Source organism: Paramisgurnus dabryanus, chromosome 16, assembly GCF_030506205.2.
Source record: "Paramisgurnus dabryanus chromosome 16, PD_genome_1.1, whole genome shotgun sequence".
NCBI classification, from domain to species: domain Eukaryota; kingdom Metazoa; phylum Chordata; class Actinopteri; order Cypriniformes; family Cobitidae; genus Paramisgurnus; species Paramisgurnus dabryanus.
Window position 1 is genome coordinate 7,404,860 of NC_133352.1, and position 925 is coordinate 7,405,784.

A 925-nucleotide genomic window follows, 5' to 3' on the forward strand; every position below is an offset into this window, starting at 1 on the left:
TGAGCACAAAAGAAGATATTTTGAGAAATGATGGTAAACACACAGCAGTAAGTGACCATTGACTTCCATAGTAGGAAAAAATATTTTTGAAGTATTGTGATAAATGATGAAGTAACTATTTTGATAAATGATGGTAAGCACACAGGTGACGGTACCCATTAAAATTATTCCTACTATGGAAGTCTATGGTCACTTACTGCTGTGTGTTTACCATCATTCTCAAAATATCTTCTTTTGTGCTCATCAGAAAAAAGAAATTCAGGTTTAGAACAACATGAGGATGAGTAAATGATGTCAGAATTTTTTATTTTAAAGTGAACTATCCCTTTAATAAGATAAAAATATTTTAGTAAGAAGTTTTCAATGCACTATCGGAGAAAATATTGCATTTGAGGTGGAAAATTGGTGGAATTTTTGAGAAAATCATCCATTAATATCGCATATAGTCGTTTATAAACTGCGAAATCAAAACTTTCATGTGAGGTACCAAGCCATGTTTGTGTTGCATAATTTACTTTTATACCATACGAGACGAAAAGGGCCTTGCAGTGGAGAATAAAAGCAGTTTGTATTGTCTGAACAATTATGCAAATGTCAGCTCTGATGTACAGTGATAGGGGAAACCCAAATCTAACTGAAAAGGACAAATCACGTGAAGAGAAACTGCAGTATGGAAAGAATGAGACCGTTTGTAAGTTAGTAGTACATAACTTCACAGCCAGTAGTCAACTAAGTTAGTTTACAAGTTATCTAAACAAGGAATCAATTGATCTCTCTCATAATTTATGCTTTTGTTTTTGCTTTTCTTAAAAATAATAATATATTCTGAGAAATTTCCATGAGTTTATAATAAAAGTTTGTGATTGCTTGAGCGAGCTGTCAGTCAGAGCGCGTGGGGGAAAAAAAAACAGAAAAAAGATAAGGA